This window comes from Centrocercus urophasianus, unplaced genomic scaffold (genome assembly GCF_019232065.1).
Source record: "Centrocercus urophasianus isolate 14NV4802_14NV808 unplaced genomic scaffold, USGS_Curo_1.0 seq_1347, whole genome shotgun sequence".
NCBI lineage: Eukaryota > Metazoa > Chordata > Aves > Galliformes > Phasianidae > Centrocercus > Centrocercus urophasianus.
In genome coordinates, this window is record NW_024884528.1 from 17,180 (window position 1) to 38,969 (window position 21,790).

General features: G+C 50.8%; 1 long non-coding RNA gene across 2 annotated transcripts; it reads right to left on the bottom strand.

Moving 5' to 3' along the window:
* Positions 1–496: 496 nt before the first annotated feature.
* Positions 497–12,157, bottom strand: LOC122157405. 2 transcript variants are annotated; one of them, XR_006167901.1, is made up of 4 exons: positions 11,691–12,157; positions 6,886–10,221; positions 3,198–6,535; positions 497–3,030 (listed from the first exon to the last, which is right to left on the bottom strand). It is a non-coding gene; the product is annotated as an uncharacterized LOC122157405 (long non-coding RNA). The 2 variants fall into 2 exon arrangements; XR_006167900.1 differs by lacking the exon at positions 497–3,030 and having other exon boundaries at positions 3,405–4,868; positions 6,189–6,535.
* Between the last annotated feature and the right edge of the window lie 9,633 nt (positions 12,158–21,790).

Genomic DNA, 21,790 nt, shown 5'->3' on the forward strand with positions numbered 1-21,790 from the left:
TCATAAAAAACCAGTCAGGCAGGCCAGGTCAGTGCAGAGGAGATAGGTTTCACCCACCTGCAGCTGACTTGCCCTCTCGTTCTCAGGCTGAACAGCGTGTACATCAACAGCCTGATGAGATGCAGTTTGGTAACTCAGGGCAGCAAGCCAGCTGTGCCCGTCCCCGGAGCCCCTCAGCATGAGCAGCCCTGATCCCAAACCCACCATCAGCTTTGTGTTGGGGTTTATCCCATAGAGCTCTTTGGAGGTGGCTCCCCACGATGGATGCCCCATGCCCCCCGTCCTACCCAAACACCCGCATGTTGCGTGCTGCCTCGAGAGGAGAGGAGCTTGCAGGAATCCCCGGCATCTGCAGCCTCTCCCCAGGGCGCTGCTGGGGAGGATCTGCCAACAGACACCAGGGTTTCTGCAGCCCAGGGGCTTGGCGAGAGCCAGGAGGAGAGGCAGAGCATCCAAAGCCCAGGGGCCCACATGGCACAGTGTGTGTTCCATCTCACCAACCCCCCAGGTTTTCCATTTGCAGCAGAAGCCAGGTCTGAGGGAAAGAGTACAGCTACCACCTTAGGCATAGGCAAGCAGGGAACACCAAGAAATGCCTCGTATTTCAGTCCCAAGCAGTCTCACACATTTGGGATTGATTAAATAATTACAAAACCCTCATCTGTTTCTATTCATATCAATAAAACCAGAAATGACAATAAACCTATTTGCTGCAAACATCACCTCTGGGCTAGCTCTATACAGAAACACACTTTCTGCTTGGACATCACTATGGTCCTTTGGCCAAAATCTCTCAGCAGACACAACCAGGCCGTGCTTCCCAACCCAGGCCATCAGCATTTTTGCTGCCCTGGAGAACCACATCGCTGAGATGTCATTTGGGATGGAGTCACCCAATCCTGCAGCCCCTGCAGGAACCCAATCCTGCATTCCTGCAGCTGCTGATGCATTTTTAGGTCTGCAGCACCGAGTCCCCAAGGTTAAGTTGCATGGGAAAGAGAGAAAGTGCCCCTCTCCACTCTTGTCCTTAAGGTGGTGGGGGTGGTGATGGAAACCGGCGGTGCTGGGTGGGGATGCAGAGAGGTGTTGGCAGCAATACCTTCATCATGGAAAAGTCTCTGATTTCCCAGGCAAATGCAAGAGCCACAGAAGCTGAACCACCTTTCCCTAAAGCCTTTCCCCAACCCCTGCAGGCACAGAGGGAATGGGGTCTGTGCAATGGGTTGGGGGGAAACAGCCCAGCCCTGAGGCAGCTCCCAGCTCCACACCCAGCCCAGGACACAGCAGGACCCCCATAGGGGAAAACTGCTCCTCCTTGCCTAAGGTGCTCACAGAAAGTGATTTGTCACATGTGCCTGTTTGCTTCCAAAATAAATCTCCCTTAAAGGCAGGTAAATCTCAGGCTGGATCTGTTAGATACCGTAATGTGGCATTAAGCTGAAGTTAAGGTTATATTCCTCCAGGGATGCCAGATGGGATTTGCTTTCCTTGAAGACAGGACACGTATTTCAACTCTAATGGGTTGATGGAGCCCCTTTTATCTTGTAAATATGAATGAGGAAGGGGGAGCTATTAAATAAATGGAGGGGTTTTACCTGAGCCTTTTTCCCTGTCATCGGTTTGGACTGTGTTAAAGATCTTTGTTTTCTCGGTGGAAAACTCGCTCAATCATTCAGAAAGGAACTAAATGCCTTTTGAGAACATAACCTTTATTTTCCAGATAAATGGCTCACTCTGAGCAATTTGCATGTGGGAAGCTAGCATACAGTGCAGTAAATACATATATATATATATATATATATATATATATATATATATTTAAAACCCAATAGCAATGTAGGTCACGATACAAACATCAACTGCTGAGATGACTTCTCTGGGGCTGGAAAGTTAGGGAGCTCAAGGCAATTCAAAAGGATGGGGAGCTTTTATGCAGCAGATCTGCATAGGGCTGAGCAGAGGGATGGATCTACATCATCTCAGTAAGTCTGACCAAATAAATGAAGCCCACCAACCCCACTCTGCCACCTTCATCCCCGGGGCCGGGTTTACAGTCCCATCACAGCCACTCTCTCTTTCTCCCAAGCTCTCTCCACCACTGATCCCTGACACCTATCACACAGATCCAGTGGCACTTGGTCATCACTGCCCCAGCACTGTGATTCCATGGCCACATCAATGGCACAGGGACGGGCCGCCACTCCCAGAGACTCCAGCAACAGGATTCCCTACAGCACTCAACTCAGTGCCTCCCACAACAGCTCCTCACCTCCCATATAAGCATTTGCCTGCTGGGAATGGACCCATTTGCCCAGCCCAGAAATACTCCCAGACCTCCGTGTCTACGCAGACCCCAGTCTGAAAGCCACCACCACCTCCTGCGAGGTAGGAAGGGACCTGCAAGGCATTCCCTCCCTCAGCACTTCCCTGCTATTGCAGTGGGCAGAGCTGCAGCTCTGGGAAAGGCACTGGGAGCCGCCGCCAGCAGCTGCAGCACGATGCCAACTCCAGCTGCTTGTTAATTATGGTAACATGTTGTCTCATGTACGCACCTCCGCGAAGACGCTGTATTAGCTTGATAAGTATTTAACACTTGGCACAGGGGGGGATTTCCACTTAGCATCCAGCAGGGCTGAGCAGCAGGGAGGCAAGGTGGCACGAGCAGGGCACTGGGAGAGGGCAGGGCAGGAGGTAGCAGGTTCTGGCAGCGGTGGGGACTGAGCCTTGCATGGGCTGGGTTAGCACTGCTGGCGATGGGGCTGCGTGGGATCCCGGCTTTTGTAGCCTCCTGCCACCACGCTTCGTGCTCAGAGCTGCCTCTGCACAAAGCCCAGACTGCTCTAAGCTTAATCCGTCTTGCAAATGGGTATTGTCATCGCCGGTGCCTTTCTTCAGCAGGCTTTTCTTGTTGGCTCTGCATGGCTGGCCGCTGTGTAGCTCCCGTTGTGCTGATGGCAGGAGAACCACACAAACACGTGTTCAGGTCCAACGTGCTGCTCGCGAGACATCTTCATCTGCAGAGCTGCCTGCCTGTGCTGAGCCATGGGAAAATGAGCCAAAGGTATTCCCGTGGTCCAAGGAAATTTCCCTCCTACATGACCAATTCTGGGCAGGGTTGGGGATGATCAGACCCTCCTCATCTCCAGGGCTCATCACAGCCCCCAGAGCCAATCCACCATGCTCTGCCCACACCTTACATGGGGCTGCAGACAGCACAGCAGCACCACCTCCCCTCTTCATTAGTAGGTTGCAATGGCCTCTTCCAAAGGTCTGAATGCAGATAGATCTTTTTTTTTCCCCTGAATCAAGATCAGTAATTATGAGTCAGTGTTAGCACAGAGCCGGTGAGTCAGGCACAAAAGCATTTTTCCCTCTCACCCTCCAGGTCTAAGGTACATCACTTGCCTGAGCCTCCCGTGTGTGGTCTTCATTCAGGGCTTTCACAAACATCATTAGCAATCCATGAGCGAGTTCAGCAACAACCCACAGCCAGTGCTGCCACCTCCTCTTCAGCACCTGGGAAATACACAGGTGGTCCCCACCTGCTCTGTGACAGGGATGCAGAGCAGAAATTTCAGCCTTTCCTACAGAGCTCTCCTCACTTTCAGGTTGGCAGCCAATGCCCAGCGTCATGGTGAGCATTGGCCCCAAAGGTGTCCAAGACCATTGCATCCCCAGCACCTGGCTCTAGCAAAAAGGGCTGCAGGCACACTGGTGCCCTTTCCCTTCAGCAGGATGGTACCCAACTGTCTGCATGTCCCCAGCTCCAGAACCCTGCTTCTCAAATACCACAAGCCCCTGTCCCACAGCCAGGGGAGGGCTCTGAGCTGGGGACACAGCCCAGCCCAGCAGCGCAGACCCCCAGCAGCCCATTCCTCCCTCCCAGCTGCACACTCCAGAGCTCCCCTGCACAGATGTGCACTTACTTGCCTTTGAGCTCTGGTGGGTTACTAGAGGGTGCATATTGCCTGCCCACTCCCTTTGATGCCGGACTCATCTCCTTACCCATCTCTGCTCCTTACATCTCTATGGAATTTAACTGCATCCTTCCCATTGATGGCTGCTCCTCCTGCAAGCCTGCCTTGTGCCAGAGCAAGGATGCTGCCCAGCACCAAGCACCAGAGCTATGTATGCATGCATGGGAGGACTCCATATGTTCATTATTTGGGCTATCTCAGAAGCAAAAAATAACGTGAGAAGGAGCTGTCAGCCTCCAGCTCTGCACCGAGGAGATGAGCCCAGCGGACGCATTTGCTTTCTTTTCCTCAAAGCACGCAAAACCCCAACAAAACAGACTTTGTTTACAGCCCGTCCTGTAAACCGCTTAGGCAGTCGGAGATGAGCTGAAAGCTTAGACACGCCGTAGAGTTACAGCCAGATGTGGTTTCCAATGGCTGAGTTAGGCACCTCGGAAACTCGAGGTTTATTAATGAAGGTGCCCGCTGAACCATAACGGGTGCTGTAATTACCTGGCTCCGGGCAGCAGGCAGTGCTGCTGCAGCCAACCATGCGCCCGGCCGAGCGGACACAGCATCTCCTGGAGGTGAGCGAGGAGGTGAAGGTCATTCCCCATGTCGACAGCTCTACGGCTTGGGTGGATGGCTGGGGGGAGATAAGGGAGCCTGAGGGTCACAGCTGATAAGAGATGAAAAGGCTCTGGGGGTGAGGAATAATGGTGTGTGAAGGGCGATGCTCTGCTCCTGGTGACAGCGCTGGGTCTGAGGATGGTCAACCAGCGACTGGGACACAGCGCAAGGTGGGATCTGGGCCTTCCCCAGTTCAGACCAATGGGAGGAGCTCCTTCCCAAGCCCTGCATCACGAGGGCTGATGCATAGATGGACGCCGATGCCCCAACCACCAAGCATCCCTGCAGGGAGGAAACAACAGCAAGCAAATGAAGCTACATATACCCAGGAGCCTGCAGTAAAGGGAGAAGGGGCCACAGGGCCCTGCAGGGGGACAGGTGAACCCATGTGTCCTCCCCATCTCCACTGCATGGCCCCAAGGGCTGAAGCTATCGCCTCACCAAGGAGGCACTGCCTGGGAGCTTTTCACACCTGATTTTGTCTCTTGAAGTTTCACACCAGTGAATAACTGTGACCTCGGGAGGGGAGTGCATTGGCTGTATTTCCCAAATATCAGCAAATTGTGTGAGAGAAAGAGATATGCTAAGGGGGCAGGCTGCTCAAACCATTACCATCCTTCTTAGTACCACTTAACTGAACCGTTAAAAAGATCCAGGGCTCCCAAAGACAATTAAGCTCAGGGGAAGCCATAAATCTCAATAAACATCAGGCCAAGTTTTCTTCACTGCTTGAAACAACAGATATAATTTCATTGGTTACTGAGCTCATGCTCCCAAAGGGATTTCAGATAAAAAGCCACTTATTCAAAACACCAAACCCAGGCTTCTCCTGTCTCTCAGGCTACCATGGGGTCAGATTTCCCAGCATGGGAACATGCGCCCCGCGGTCTGCAGAGGTGGAGCTCTGACTGCAGCAAACCTCTGCAGATTTATGATGTCTGCAGCACGGTGCTGTGACCCAGCAGTGGGGTCAGCAGCCGGCACCTGCGCTCAGGTGGCCCTGCTTGGATGCACAGGCTGCTGCTGGAAACAGCCTGCTGCTTGCAAAGCCTGCTCTGGTCCGCACGCTTGTTCCTATGGGCTGAGGTCTTGCATGGGCACAGCTACAGCCTAGAGGACATGGTGTTTTGCCAAGCCAGGTGCAACCTGTTGAAATGAGATAGCTGTCCCAGAGCGCATCAGCTCTCCTTGCTGTTCTAGGGGAAAACTGGCAGCTTATCCCCACGCTGGTCACCCAGCCTATGGCCAACACCTCTTGTCCATAAGTTTCCCTATACAGACATCGTTGTGTCTGAGGTCCGTGCCAAGGCAGCACACGACAGCCTGCATGCCAGCCTTGCTATTTTTTACCAACAGCTTTCGCATCTGCAGGGCTGGGCCCTTGGCTCTGAAAGCTCCCTGCAAGGTCGCTCCATTCGCCAAGTGCAGCTTCTTTGTGCTTTGATTTAAGTTCTTGCGTGCTTCTTGTATTGATTTCTCTCAGATGTATTTTATGGGGAATAAGCACTCAAACCAGAAGGCCAAGACCTCCCGCCTTGTGCGCAGCATGGTAATGGATGAGCTCCTTCTCACGCTCCCTCCTTCCCTCCCCACTTCTCTCACCTTTTATTTAATCTGAATCCAAAAGCACTGGGGTGAAGGATGGCCAAGGCACAGACACGTGAAGCTTCTTTGCTCTGGGTACTCAGCACTGAGCCAAGCAGGGCACGGCGCAGCTGCAAGCAGGAGGGCTCACTGCTCAGGCTGCAGATGGTTTCCCCTTGCAGAGATGAGGGCGATCACCTCCTGGCACCCCAAGAACCCGGGGAAGAATCCACCTTCTGAAATCCCAAATCCAGCCCACTGAAATAACCATACTGTGATGAAGATGAGGAATTCAAACGTTGTGCAATACATTTCCATCTGACGTCATGAGCTGAGAAGCTGGGGTTTGGAAGGCAGCCTTCCCTCTGTACACAGGAGGAATAAAAACATTATTATTGTCTTTCTCAGTGAACTGCAAAGCCTGTTTTTAAATGAAACTTGAGCTCCCCATCTCATCACGTGCTTCCAGGAGCTGGAGCTTTCTGAAGACCAAATACTTTGAAACTCTGGATAAGACCATTAGAGTTGCTTAATTTCCTTTATGTCCATCTGTTTCAGTTCAGCTCGGTTGCTTCTGTCCCAGACAAGACATTTGGCTCTTCCAAATAAATCTTATAGCCCATTTGGATTAAAGACTTTCTGATGCAGCCTCTGAATATAATCCCTCTGATTTGCATCTCAAAGAAATTGAGTTAAAACCAAGCGAGAACCATACCCAGAGTGCTTGGAATTGCTGGGGGACGCGATGCGCTTGTGAGGTCCCATATGGATAATGGCACTTTTGTTTTTGATTTATCCTGAACTGCCCCTCTCCTATGGCTGTGGTCACACCAGCGCGCTGCAGGACTTCCAAAGCAGACAGAGTGAGAACATAACTGACTGCTCCTGCTGTTGTCCAAAGCTTGAGTTTTGCACCCGAGAAATTGAGAAGGCTGCAGAGAAAGCGTGAGACACACTTAGGAAGTGTGGGACAGCAGATCTCCCCGTAGCGACAGCAGAGGGTGAATGATGACTAACATTGGAGCTGAGTCAGGTTCAGTGCCATTCTGCTCATCAGCTCCTAATAGGTACTTTGCTCATCCTCAGAGGCAGCACCGACAGCAGTCTCAGCAGTGCTCTCTCCTATGGCTGCTCAGTGCCTGGTGCTGGGATCCTTATCATGTTTTTGCGCAGGAGAGCTCGGGTCACGGGATGCCTGGGTGCTATTCCTGGCAGTAACACAGCTCCCTCCACCCCAGGCAAACCCTTCCCCCTTTTCACGTCCCACAGTGCCTGCCTAAGAAACAGCCTTGTGAGATGCTGGAACCCCCAGGTCCACACTGTTACCTCCCATTCTGTTGGATGGGAAGCCAAGTCACAGTGCAGGTAGGTGGCACAGGTGCCACCAGCCCCACGTCAGAAGACACTGGATACAAGCAGGAATCCTGGGCAGTAGGACAAAGCAGACACCCACACTCCTCATAATGACAATAATTAATCACGGGGAAGGAGAGAACAGCACTGCCCCAGCCTGAACCCTCACCCAGAAAGCCCTCATTTTCCCCCGCTCTTTCACCACAGAGCAGCTCCAGCCAAGCTGACCCAGCACAGACCACCACCCTCCTCCTGCCACCACCTCAGCCCTAGAGACATTACAGAGCCATTAAAAGCCAAATTCATTTCCACAGCTGAAACCAACCGCCCGTAATACAGTATTTTTTGCAGCTGTGGTTCAGCATGGCACCTGAGAGCTGTGAGGTTAATGACACGGGGCTGTCAGCAGCCTTAATTATATTCCCATTTTTCCAGCCCCTGATTAGCTTTAGAGCTCATCTGGTGTCAGAAATTTGGTGCCTAAGCTTTGACAAAAGTGTTTCATTATTACTTAATAAATGGGTAAAGAGGGAGTGCGTGTATTCAAGCTCTGCCTCGTTAAAGCTGCTTTTTTTTTTTATTATTTAACCTCACCAAAGCTCTCTACCTGGCTGGGAGCCCCATACTGGGATGCTGGGGGGGATTCAGCCCCATTATCCCCTCCCCAAACCTGGCTCCATAACCCCCATGAATGCGCCCTGTTTTGCTGGGAGCCTGCTGCTCCCCATCAGCCAACGGCCAATTAATAAGGATCATTTATTACTGTTATATCGCCTCTAAAGCAGGCCAGGTGTTTGCATAAAAAAAAAATAAAAAAATCAAGAGATTTAAAAATAATAATAATAAAAGCACAAGCTTTACATCAAAGCCCTGAATGGCTTAAAATCTAAAGCAGAGCTTAGGTTGTTCTCCACATTCAATTTCCTCCAGCCCTCAGCACAGTTAATTAATTTGAATATTAATAATAGTGGTGAGAAGGGCCCTGAATCTTTTTCTCCTTCCCCATTGCAGACCTCGCCGTGCCTCAAAGGGGTGCCCAATTCCTGGATGTTTGCCCCCAGAATCCTTGCAGCTCTCAGCCTGTGCCTTTTTTGCTTTGCAGGAAATTCCTAGAGTGAAATCAGTGCAAAACCATCCTCTCAGCACTCAGGATTTCAGCTGGCTCTGCTCTCAGGGCTGGGTGAGATGTGGGAAATCAGTGCATTGCTCTCCAGCATCGTGAGTTGGATGCACTCTTCCACCTGATGTAGCTCCCAAAGCCCCTCCTGGGTTTGTGGGCTCCTCCAGCAGCATTCTCACTCTTCTGTGAAGTCGGGAGCACAGGGCTGCCCCACAGGGCTAGATTTATGGCCCTGCTGTATTTCAGTCCCTCTGGGCTTGGCCATTTCCATGGTGGCTGCTGGAGATCAAGGCTGCTCTCGATGACGGCATCCTTGACCTGTGATCAAGCTGAAGCCAACGGAAGTTTCCAGCAACATAAGCCACTTAATGTTTAACTTCTGTGGTAGCTTCTGGAGACTGATATGATATAATTTTGGCTCTGCAAAGACAGCTTAGCTCAAGGGAGTGGACTGCAAATCATTAGCAGGATTGTTCTCACCCCAGCTCCTTGCTTTTAGTTGCTGAGCGAAGCGGCATGAAGCATTCCCAGAGAGGAGCTGCAACCACATGAAATCTGCCTCATTTGTAGCTTCATTCCAGCATAGCTGCATGTGATGGAAGTCAGGCTGATATTAACAGGGCCACATCCCAGGTCCACAGTGATGGTGGGGATGGAACTGGGGTCAGAACTCATCTAGAGCCCAAAGACGGATGAGGAGCAATGACTTCTAATTGACAGAAGCACCACCCAAGCAGGAGAGATGGGATATTTTCTGCACAGCCTCCACTGCCCCACAATGTGCTCAGCTCCTCTGGCAGCCCACAGAATTGACCTCAGCTCCCCATCCATACGGTGAGTCCTCATGTGGGGACAGACACTGTCTGTGTGCTCTGCAGGGCCGTGCTGAAGGGCAAGCATGGGGCTGGCTGTGCTGAGCCCTCCCAGCCTAATAACCACATTAATTAGAGCACACGGCCCCTTCTTCCCACTGTAAATCTCCATTAGCCATAAACTGGATGGGCCATAAAAGGGAGTTTACGACAAACTCACAAGGCGATACGTGTTTGGATCCTTAGCTCCGTTGCAGTTGGTAATAAAGCCTTCTTTTATTGGAGCATATACTCTGCCCTCAAGATAACATACAAGGCCCAGGGCTCCTCAAAGACATGATGCAAAGCCATTTGTTGCACTTTGATTTGCTGCAAAGCTACACAGAGGTAGGAGAGCAGAGGGAGGCGGCCAACAGGCTTCAGCTCTGCCAGTCCCAAACCACCACAGCATGCAGCATGGCAGGGTGAGAGCCTCTGTAGTGCTACATCATAAACATAGCAGGGGGCAAACTCTAGTGAACAGTTTAAAAAACTGCTTGAGATTGATAAAAACACAGACAGAAACCTGCCCTGTGAAAAGTCAGCTCTCAGAGAGTGATAGGTCGGGGTGCTGTGATGGAGGGGGTTAATGGTTAAGCTTCTGTTTTTGTTTACGAGTCTGGAGCAGATAATGCTTCACGTCATCAAAATAGGTGCAGACTCTTTGAGGAGCATAAGGGCCAGGCCTGGAGGAGATCTGTAGGCATCAAAGTCCCAGGCAGGGCATCTAGAAAAAAAAAAAAGGACCAAAAAAAGGAAAAAAGGAAGGGAGGAAAGATGAATACCTGCAGTTGGTGGGGTGCCTGGGCACCACAAACACTGTCCTCTCCCCTGCTTCTCTCAGCAATGTTTGTTAGCTGGAGGATAAACATCAGCATTGCCTTGGGTGCAACCCATTCCCTGTCTCTGCCCTCCTTCTGGGTGATGCTCCCCTTAAAAAAGGAACCCAAAGTCCTCAGGCGTGCACTTCCCTTCCGAAGGCAACAGCACGCTCATTAATCCCAGCTCAGTCTGAGGCAGCCGCAGACACCGGTATGAAATCATCGCTTTTATTTAGTTCAGCAGTTAGGTATGATTGTTCTGAACTGCGATTCAACCCTGCTCCCTTCCATCTCCGGCGGTGTTAAAAGTAACAAGTCTATCACCTCTGGAGCCATTTCTCTGTCGCTCGCATCTTGCTGGAGCTGCAGAGTTTTGCTGGAGGGCTTCATCTCTTCCAGACAGCCACCTGTCAATTATCCCTCTGCCCGACAAATAAAATAAGCAGCCACAGACTGTACACACAATAGCTGTCCCCATGTGTTTGCAGCAGACCTGCTGGAGGAGCTGAGCCGATGTTCCAGGAGCCACACGCATGGCTCCAGCACTGCAGTCTGGGCTTGCCTGCAAGCTGAACCCCCACACACTGCTGCCTTTATGCTGGAAGATATTTCCATCTGACTGCTAACACAGAAGATTTTGGGGCCAGTGCTGGACCAGCACTCAGTGTGATCAGACCTGGGAGGGACCTGCCCTGATTCCTGGTGGCAGCACCACTCCATGGTTCCTCATGGCTCTATTCCTGACTAACCATGATGGGTAGGTTTGCATTCATACACATGTGTAATTTCCCTTTTGTCCTTACACATACTGCTTTCTAACATGGGCACAGGCACTTTCCATACACCAGCTCTTCCTCTTTCATTGATTTCCCATTGGTCTCCTCATCCCAACGACCTGTGATGGATGGAGACACGATGGATGAATGGATGGAGCACCAGCCCTGCTGATCTCATGTCCCACAGCCACTTCTTCCAAGCCATCACCTTGACATCCTCAGAATCTCTCTCTGATCTTTCTGACCCAGTGTAGCAATCACTAGGGTTCATCTGGGACATCAGCAGGTCTATGAGTGATTCCACAAAGCCTGGACCCCACACTTCCAAATTCCCATAGAATCATAGAATATCTCAAGTTGGAAGGGATCCATAAGAATCATCGAGTCCAACTCCTATGGAAAGCTCCAAAACCACCCTGCACTACCTGCTGTGCTTGGCCTCATCTAGGACAGCTCTCCATGTGCTCCCCATTTAGATCCTTTCCCAGCCAGGTCTACAAGCCTCAAACTTCAAGGAAGAAAAATAGAATCATTAAGGTTGGAAAAGACCTCTAAGATCCCCAGGTCCATCCTCAACCCACCCCACCATGCCCACTAACCTCAGTGCCACATCTCCATGGCTCTGGAACACCTCCAGGGACCAAGACTCCATCACTCCCTGGGCAGTTCCAAAGCATTACCACTCTTCCAGAGAATAAATTTTTCCAACCTGAGGAGCTGGAAGGCTTCATGAGCACTGAAGCCCCAGGTCTGGCTTTTAAAAGATGAATATTCCACTGAGAAATTAGTCATTGTTTTTTGTGGCTGTTTTACAGAGACAGAAAAGAAAATGATGTAACAGCAGACGGCTCCGAGAAAGCTGTCTGAGCAACACACCTTGCCCCTCTCTGAGACACCCATCCCACTCCTCCGACTCCTGCAGGGAGCCTCACGTGGCCATGGGGCTCCCAAGGGAGTGGGGAGGCCAAACAGATCAAGCTGGGAGCCTGCAGCCAAGCCTGGATGAGACTTTGGTCTCTCTTTTCAGCCCTAGGCCACTGCCGTGCTGCTCCTGCTACCGAGTGCTTGGCAGTCACAGGGCCATAACAAACATTACTCATCCCCATCCAGAGCTTACCAGCTTCCAGCAGTCACACATGACGCATGTGTTTACCACCAGTGGGAGGGTTTTATATATATCTATATGCTTTTACTGCAGTAAGAGTCCCTGTTTCTGAGGGCAGAGGAATTATTACCCGACGCTTTCATGGTATAACAAAGAGCATATGTTGTACCCGGCATAAATTTAGCTTCTGATCTGATGAGCAAGATTATTTATTTTTTCCCCCCTTCTCTGCCTCTAAATGTACAGATGAGTGCTCGCATTCGTCCCTAATGGCAGTGAGGAAGGGGAATGCTCAGAGCGAGCAGCACACGCACACAAACACATGCACAGAGCTAGAAAAACACCCCGGGTTTCTAAATCTACCCAGCAATCCCACAGTAATCTGCTCAGTCGTAGTCACAAATATAACTCAGGGACAATAAATAAGCTAACGGGAGTTAAATTAGTTCAGCTCCTTAACCTTTGGACTGATCAATCCCTGCGTTATCTCGTTTCTCCCCAGCCCCTCTCCATCCCCCACACCTTGTCCCCTCCCTCTTTGCACTGTGTTGGTGCCAGGCAGTGGGCAGACACACAAGGTGGTGGCAGGGAGCCGGGACACAGCAGAACAGTGCTGCAGAGAGGTGTATCACTAACCACTTCCTTTCTGAAAACAGTGTGTGTGTAGAAGCAGCAGCAGGGTTCACTACCTGCTGGCATCCCATGCCTTGCAGGGCTCTCAGACCCATCAGATGGATGCAGTTGGAGTACATGTGAGGAAAATCCCAAATTTAAAAAGGGCCCAAAGGAGCAATTTGCAAACGGTCCTCAGTTCCCACAGTCAGCATAGGATGCTCAGCCCTTGCAGAGGGCTTTGAGCTCCTGAATTTCCCTCTCAGGCAGCTGGGAATTGCATCCCCTGGGTGTCCACAGGGAGGGATCTGTGTGCGCCCAGCCTGCGTGGACCAGCAGGCTGCTTGTCAGCTCTTCCTGCCCCTTGCTGTGACTCATTCTGTGAATGAAAACACACCCATGGGGAAAGTATGAGCATCTGAACGAGATGCCAGCCAGCAGACACTGCACTGGAAGGAGGCGGGCAGGTAATGCACACATCTCAGTGCATCCTCACAGCACGCACACCACCCAGGTGGCAGAAGGTTTTCCCCTTCGAGCCTCTCAAGAATGGGGCAACTCCAGCATCACCCCCTGCTGCCATCTCACAGCCCTTCCCAAGGGAGTGACACTGCTATCTCCCTTCTGTGGGACCACAGAGGCTGTCTCTGAGCAAGGAAAAAGAAGCTGCTTTCCAGCCCTCCACCCCCAGAAGATGAGTTGGAGGAAATTAACAGTGATGCACAACTGAAAAAATTGAACGGTTAGAGGGAGTTCAAAGCTGAGCCAGTCTTGAGACATCTGCACACCACATGCCAGGCTGAGAAAAGTGCTCATAAATCCTTCCAGGCTGGCACCGATGGAAGGGAGCTCAGAGCACTCAACCCAACTGGGAGAATTCCCAGTGCTTCTGTTCTGAGACGGCTGAAAACTCCATGGAAAGGCACAAGTGAGGGAAGGAAAGCAGCTCAGCAGGAAACATTGAGTCATCCGAGTTACCTTCGTTTTATAAATGGTTACTGTTCCAGTTAGCAGAATGTCGTGTCCATTGAAAAGTGCATTTCATGATTCAAACACAGAGTTCCAGCAAACCTGGGGATGACAGGAGAAGCACGATATGAGTCTTTGTACAATAGGAAGGCAGCTGTGAACTAACATGGTAGAAAAAAACAGAGCCCAGCTTCCTGGAGGAAAGCCCATTCTTCCAATAAAAGTGAAGGAACCTGCACTGGGTGAAAAATGTCAATCCCCTTTAACAGAGATCAATAAGGCAATAGGATCGGTCTGCTCACACCAGCTGCCACTGATCTATTGCTGTTTGCAGAAGCTTTCATTCTGCTTGTCTTTACAACTTGGCTAATAGGAAAAACTTCACAGTGTTAAAAAAAAAAGTGAGCGAACGACCCAGGAATCAGAAGTGGAGGAGCTTTGCAGCTGAGTGGCCTCAGGATGCTGCGTGCTGGAGGTGCCAACCAGGCAACAATCCAACAGCAAGGTCCCAGGCTGCAGCAAGTGAGGATTTGCTCAATTGCAACAGCCGTGAATACAGAAATAAAGAAAACAGAAATAAAGGAAAGAAGCTGCTTACCTTCAAAAACCTCAGTGCACAGGGATCTCCAGCAAGAACCCTTGCTCCCCCTGCCAACCCTTAAGTGAGGTCTGGGCAGGGGTGGATCCTGGCTCCAGCCCTTCTGGTCACTCAGTGCATTGCATACACCTGAGCTGCCCTGGGTTGGTCCTGCCTTCCCACCAGGTGCTCAATCACTGCTTCAAGCCCTGACTTAGCATTTCTGCTACAGCTGCCATGCCTAAGCTTTCTCAGTTGCTCTCACTGCAGACGTTGCTTTCTCCCAGAAGAAAATGGGGCTAGAGGCAACTTGAAGACATGACCTGTGCCTGCCAGGTGGCTGCTCTGCTGGTCTTTGAGTATGGAAATGGCTGGTGGCCTCTAAGTCCAACAGCAAGATGCCCAGAGCTCCCACAAAGGAACAGCATGGGAGGAGATGGGGCTGCGTTCTCACAGATAACGACCCCCAGGGACTGCAAATAAACTGTTGGCAGCAGAGTGACCCACAGTATCCCTGGTTCACAACGCCCTCTACTCCACCAAAGAAACCCAAACCAACCCAAATCCGCTCCTAACACCTCAAGCATCACCACTCTCTGGTGACGAGAACCAGAAGCACAAAGCGTGGTTTGGGCTCAACAGACAGATGGGCAGAAGAATGGGATGGAGCCTGGTGCCCCGGGCATGCTGCATCCATCTCTCCGCAGGAGCCTCCCAGTCTGACACTGCTCATCAGAGCACTCAGTCTGCAGAAGCCCTTCAGAACATAAGGGCTCCCATGGGGATGCTCGAGACCAGACTTTCCTAAAGCGCTCAGCAAACACCTCACGCTCTCTGCTTTTTGGAAACTCTGACACACACAGCTCTCGACACTGCTGTCTCATATACGTATGGCTGACTCAGATAGATATATGGCTGGCTTAGCATACTTCCCTTTCTTCCTCCCCTCCCCCCGGAGTTTTGCATGTCTGAGGCTGTTTCGGATAAAAGATACCAAAAATGAAAATGCATTTGGGATGTCTGGGAACCAAGAAGTCAGACTGCAAGAAAACCAGACAGGGTTAGAGCCCCAAATCCTCGTCTCCTGCCAGCAATCTAAACCCTCTGCTGACTGCAGGTTCCAAGGTTCCATTTGCTCCACGGCAGCAGCAGCAGTAGCTATTTCAGAAGTGTATTCCATCAGCAGTAATGGGTCTTTCCTCATAAGCTGTGTTTTCATAGTAAATCTTCGGTCTTACATTGCATTACAGAGTTCAGCTGCCGCTAATCCTTAAAAACAATTCATTTCCAACTGCAAAGTGCAATAAAGAAAGGATAATCACTATTAATATTAGTTATTGTTATTGATTTCAGCTTTAAAGAATTGATTTTCAGTCCCAGCTGCATTTATGAGTCTCTTTGCTGAAGATGCATACACAGAGCCCACCGCTGTTTTCAGACCCTTGCCCCAGCTCCCGGCCATGGACGTGGTGAGAGGAAGATGGCTCTTCCCTGGTGATGCGGCCACAAACCTGCCCAGATTGGGGACATTGCTCCTGGGGTTGCAGCCCCAAATAATAAAACCCCCTTCTTTTATTCAGTTTCACAACAGAGCAATTCTGTGACTCAGTGCTCCCATGGAGGGGTGGCACGCAGCCCAAAGTGGAGTCACTGTGGTTGGAGGGCAGGGGATGCCAACTCTACGGGTTCTATTCTACACATCCATGGCAGCTTCCTACGTGCACACAGAGGAAAGCACGGAGATTAAAAAGAAAAGCATTATTGCTTCCTAACTGTGATTCCTACGATACCACTGAGCCTTCCAAACCCTTCCGGAGCTGTAAATTCAGTTTTAAAGTCTGCTCATGAGGATGGCTCTGCCTGGAACTCCCATTCCACTCGCCTTCACAGCTCCTTCAAAAGACAAATAAATGGCGTTGGGGCAAAGAACCCCCCATGGTGGAGGGGCAGAACCAGGCTCTGCCCCACTGCAGCACTCCCATAGCAATGCATGGGTGCAGTGGGTGCCCCAAAGCAGCTGATATGTGTGATGGGGGGTGCCAAGATGGGAAACAACTGCTGAGAGGAAGAGAGAAATATTTCACTTCCCTCTTTCTAAGGTGAAAACTGGGTGGCTGTTTTCGAATCGATGTCTTGCTTCAGAGGTCACTGAAGTTTTGGTTCGAGGGCATCGATGTTAAGAACCTCAAAAGCAGAAAGGGTTTGGTTTGCAAATCTGGAGAAACCAGAGCCATTAAGGCTGGAAAAGAGCACTAAGGCCATCAAGGCCAACCATCCACGTTTTGTGTCAATGTCAGCGGGCTCGCAGTGGAAAGGTTTCCAACACGTGGCTTTGGAAAGACGTTCTGGAAGCTGTTTCCATCCCTGCCGACCTGCAGCCAACCCTACTCTTCCCTCCTGTTGTTTGGAAGAGAGACATTAAAGAAAGTCGTCCATATTCAGCTCTCATGGCCTTGAGTTTTAAAAGTCTCCCTCGGAATACTTGGAATATAACCCAGTGGGGATGTAGGAATGAAATTGGGATAAAAAACACCGCAGCCAAGACTGAAAAATAATTAAATGAGCACTCAACCACCATCATTATTTTCCACAATTCCTATGTATATGCTAGATTGGATACAATGGTCTTGAATTGTTCCACACTATTACTGTGCTATAAATTATTTGAGAAAAGCACGGCAAGGCATCGTAATGTAATATATTTTTATAGTGCCATAAAGTAATTATGTGCCAGACAACAAAATCCTACAGAAGTGACATATTTTATGCTTAAATTATAATTACATTAAAAGTGTCTCTTCCATTAAATGTTTATAGAGCGCACACAATTGCTGCTGGTCGACTTGTGAACAAAGACAACTGCACAGACAGAGCAGGGAGATGCACTGAAGGGATCACGGAATCACCACATGGTTTGGGTTGGAAGGGGCCTTTAAAGGTCACCCAGCCCAACTCCCTGCAGTGAATTTTGGCATTTTTGCTGTGTTTTTGGCCAAAGCTCACAGTAACATCACTGTTTCGTGGCCTGAGCTCTGCTGCCTGGCTGAACAACCCGTCAGTGTCCCATGAGATACGGAGTTGGTTCCTCTACTGGAAAAGAGGAATGGGACAAACTGCCAGGGGTGACACTAGGACTCCTACAGTTCCAGTTGCAAGAAAGCTACAACTTCTCTTGACTGTGACTCCAATCAACATCTTCCAATACCATTCTCCCACTGATCTTGCAATGTTTCAGCACAGGACAGACAATCACATCCTCAGATTTGCTCTTGGAGCCAGGAGTGCCTCTTCCATAGAAGGAAGAGCTCAGAGCTGTGGATATTTGCTTTAAAGCTGTATGGGCTGCAGCCCACAGGAAAGGCCCCCATCCCTCCAAATGGGGAGCAGGGATTTTTCTTAGCTCTTGTCTAGCTTGGGTTAAAACAGGCCAAAAAACCACGTGGGGAGGGAACTGCCCTGAGCCCGTTGCTGCTAACAAGGCAATGGGGTGGTTTCTGCATGGATGCCGCAGAAGAAGTGAAAAGAGCAATGTGGCAGCAAAGGCCCCACAGCCATCCCCTGCTGGGCACTCTCCTGGGAGCAAAGCTCTGCATCGAGGCCATGTGGGAGCACCTCCCACCTCCCCAGCACTCACCGAGTGCCACATGCTTGTGTCTGGCGGTGGGATAATGGCTCGAGTTTGCAAGGAAATGGCTTATGTGGTTTTCAGCCCAGCTTTTCCTGGAAAGTGCCCAGCTCCCACCTCCCAGCTCTGTGCTCTTCCTGCGTGACTCACTCGGGCACGCAGCGTCCCAAAGGTGGGTGTTTGCAACGCTCTGAAGGAGGTGACATCTTTCCAGGGAGCACGGCTTGGGCAAAACAGCAAGAGGAGAGGACAGGGACAAGAGGGGACCTTGGGTTTGCCATCCCAGCTTGGCTTCCTGCCATTGTGAGACCTTTAGAAGTGACTTTGCTCTGCGTGCCTCAGTTTCCCCCTCCAGATGGGAGCTGTGCACAAGGACAGGAGTACAGGATGAGCAACTAACACTGTGCAAACAGTGCCACACACAGGAGCGGTGCGAAGATACACGAAGTGCCCTTCCGAAGGCATCGACACCCGCAAAACCCACGTGAGAAGTGAGGGCAGTCAAACAAGGCTTTGCACAGGCTGCGTTTGTCTCTACTCAGCTGCCCCCAGCCTGTCTGTCTGTCTGTCCAGGAGGAGAAAGCACGGTTAAGTTCAGCCCTCAGAGCTGAAATATTCCAAACGTAAGGCGGATGTGGCATTTCCCAGGCTGCATGGAAATCAGAGGCACATGCAGCCATGGCTGTGGCAGCACATGTGCAGGGTTTATATGGAGGAACCGCACTGCCTGCTTTTTTTTCCTGCTTAAACCCATCCAGATTGAAGCACTCCAGCCCTAAGTCATGCTGCAATATGGGGTTTCTCCCGTAGGACAGGAGGCATGGAATCTGCCTTCAGTTCTTGACCTGAAGGCAGTGCCCTTCTGCAACAAGCTCCCAGTCCCCACCAGCTCTGGAGCTTTCTCTCCCTCTGCATCCTGCCAGAAGCTATGCAACAACAGGAAACTGTTGGAGGGACTGTTCTGCATTAGCTACAATGCAACTACTAGCTGCAGCCTGACAAAAGCTTCCTGCACTCCTTCCCAGGCAGTGAAGATGTGGCCTCAGGCAGAGGTCGGAGGTGATCATGTGTTTTATAGCCCTGGGTATCTCATCCATCCCACTGCTCCCACTCATCTTCTGCATCCCCATAACTCCTTTCTTTGCACTTTCAGCTCCTGCTGAAGGTTTCCCCTCTGCTCATCACTCAGCTCAGCAATGGGACAAACCCTCTGGCACCAACCCCAACAGCAGACAGAGGTCCTGGGGAAGGTCCCCACTTTGCCTTGCATCCTTACTGCTGCATTCTGCATTGCTAATGAAGAGCAGCACTGCAGGCAGCGTGTCTCTGTAGGGCTATCAGCCTGCTCAGATGGTGCCAGGCACTCAGCCTCCAAACCTCCCACGTTACAGCAGCTCTTGAGGCATGCAATAATCTGTCAGGAACGCAACATCTGCCACACCACCCTGGAAGCATATATTTTGGAGCAGCATCTATCGCACTGAAGTGGCCTTGTGTCACCCAGGAGAGGCTGGGACACGTTGTCTTCTCATAGAGCCATCAGCCAGATGTGCTTTGCCTGGTGATGCACCAACACTTAAACTTCCCTATTTTTCCCTCCTTCCCAGTGCCCCCAGAGCCAGCAGCTGGGATGAAGGAGGTGCTCAAATGCTTTGTTCCCTGTGGGATTCAGACTGAGGTGTTACTCCCCACTGAGCCCACCCTCAGACTCGCTGCATACTTGGGCCCTGTGATATCCATGCCCATCCCACAGCCAAAGCCCACAGACAAACCCCAGGAATTTGGATGCACCCCATCCCCATGCCAAGGCTTGCCTCGCTGGAGGGGCTGCTTCTGAACCCACAGAAGGGCTGGGGGGATAGAGAGGGCTGGGGAAGGTATAGAAACCAAAACAGAAACAGAGCTCAGAGGGAGGGGGGGGATCCTTGTTTTCCATCCTCGGAGTGCCCCCAACAGCAGCTGGAGCCCAGGGGCTGCCTTCACCCCCAGCACCCACCCTCACTCCTCAAATCCTGGCAGCGCACGGCCTGTGCTTTCCTCCCACTCCAGACAAACCAGCCTTTATCTCCCCACTAAGTGGGCAAGAGGTGCCTCTTCCGACGAAGGCTGCCGCGGGCAGGACGCACAATGGCTCTTTGTAGCTGCTATCGAGGAAGCTGTGAGCCTGAGGAGCAGAACAGGTTTGCCTACAGGCTGAGCAAAGGCAGAAAATCCTCCTGGCAGCAATAATCCATGGATCTGAGTATAAGAAAACCCCCCATCCCCTGTAATTTGGATGTGGGACAGCCTTACCGATGAACCTTGGAGTGATCAGAATCAGAATCAGAAGTGCTCCTGGAGGTGGCAGAGCTGCTGATACAACACCATGGGATGCAGCCTCACATCTTCCTGTGGCCCCCCAAGCACATTTGTGGTGGGGAAGGACTAACATCTGCTTAATTTGGAGCTGAAAAAGATCACAGTCCTTTAGACAGCTTGGACGCATATTGATTTGACTGTCATGGTCCCAGGCTGTCGTGCCGTGTCAAAGCAAGAGGTTTTGATAAGGCTGAAGCAATGAAAACACTGAATTTTCCCTTCAGGAGAAGAATTCCCAGGACAGTGATCTTCATCTCAAGATGATCTCAAGAGTGATGCAGAATGTCCTGCCTTTCACATGGGAGAGGACCATTTTCTTCACTTTTCCAACCCCTCGCCCTCCTCTGAAACTCTGGATTTAGCCTTTGTCAGGGATGCCAAGGATCCTTCATATTACTGTAATTATAACTGAAATGTCCATAGAATCGGGACTCCAGAAACTAAAGTCTGAAGGTGAGCAATGTCAATGTGGTTGATGGAGCAATATCTCCCACCTGCTGATGTCCAAGGGCTCCCATGGATTAGATGGACTAAATGATCTTAGAGGTCTTTTCCAACCTTAATGATTTAATGATTCTTTGATTCTATGATGTCTCAACGAAAACCCAGAACAGCCCATTTCCAGTACCCACCCACCTCCTTCAGCATCAGCTCCAGACTTTGATCCTTCAACCACCAACATCAATATCTATGAAACAAATCCCCTTCCCACCTGCCTGGAATGTCTGTGGTGCTGGGATTGCCCCAGGTACAAAGCAGGGGATTGGGATATCTGGTTTCTATTTGCAACCCACGCAGAACCCAGAATCACTGTGGAACATTGCTCCTGGCATCAGACCCACCCAGGACTTTATGTGGCATTGTCCCTCCCACAGGTAAGTCTGCAGCCCAGCATTCCAGGGCAGCCTCTGATGGCCAGGAAGGGCTGAGAGATAACTAGCTACAAGTGGTGCCCCAGCACTGCCAAGAATGATCATCACTGCTAAATCTGCAAAATCTGCCTCTGCCAGGCTCCTGCCAAGAGCAGTTGGCAATTCCTATCTGTAGGGCAGGAGCCAGACCCAGACAGGGATGCTGCGGTCCTGTTGTATTTCTGAACAGAAATAAGGTTTTGTGTTAAACAGGTGGAATTCAAAATGAATATATACAGAACAAATGATGTGCCATCGTGGGATCCCATTGCTCAGTGCAGGTGAGGTTTGTCCTGGTGGCTCTCCAAAAGTGCCAAACAGGTAAAGAATTAAGGTCACTTCTTTAGGAACTGAGGAACTGTGATGTAAAAGAAATCTCTGTATCTGATGCTTCCATTCTCAAGAGAAAAATCAGGGTTTTATTTTAAACCTCACCTCCCGACTCTTCTGTTCTCCATTCTGCCAACTCACGTCGCTTCTCAGCCAGTTGTGGACCTGGAGAGGCTCTCCAAGATGCCAGATCTCCCTGGCCGAGCTGTAGT